The 572-nt window shown below is 42.1% G+C and overlaps 1 protein-coding gene across 2 annotated transcripts in view; it reads right to left on the reverse strand.

Annotated features, from left to right (window-relative positions):
* LOC107269260 (thyrotroph embryonic factor) overlaps positions 1-572 on the reverse strand; it is a 69691-nt gene that overhangs the window by 53657 nt on the left and 15462 nt on the right. The window lies entirely within an intron of this gene.

The raw sequence follows: 572 nt of genomic DNA on the forward strand, positions 1-572 counted from the left end.
GACCCTCAACCCTTTCGGACGGATTACGCAAATCTTGGCAGATGCCAAAACGTTATTTCGACTTCCTTCGCAAAAAGAGAAAAAAAAAATAATAATAATATTCACTTGGTACCTTCTGGCAACGCGAATAGACAAACAAGCAGATCTTCCCACTGTGAGAGACCACGTGGAAGTTTCGAATATTTTTGATATTTAATTAAAAGAAAAAAAAATTAACATACATACATATATATATAAGCTGAAGAAAAATTTTGACGAGTCGCGGAGAGGGGTCAAAGGTCATTCCATAAAACTTGATAATTGGAATGCCTAACGAGTCGACCTACGAACTTTTCGTAATTCCGTGACCAGAGCCGCTAAATGCATTCGCATTTGACTTTTTCGATCTCCGCTTAGCGCACGACGTCTGTTCCAAGGATAAAGCCATCATATACATATATAGGTAATCATACCTGTTTTGCATTAGCCCGATGGCCTATGCTCCTAAGAGCGTCGGGACGCCTGGAGTTTCGCAAGTGCGTGGAACCATACTTCATGTATCGTTTTTCCCCTCTTTCCCCCCCCCCCCCCCC

The sequence above is a fragment of the Cephus cinctus genome, unplaced genomic scaffold (genome assembly GCF_000341935.2).
Source record: "Cephus cinctus unplaced genomic scaffold, Ccin1 Ccin1_scaffold0617, whole genome shotgun sequence".
NCBI classification, from domain to species: domain Eukaryota; kingdom Metazoa; phylum Arthropoda; class Insecta; order Hymenoptera; family Cephidae; genus Cephus; species Cephus cinctus.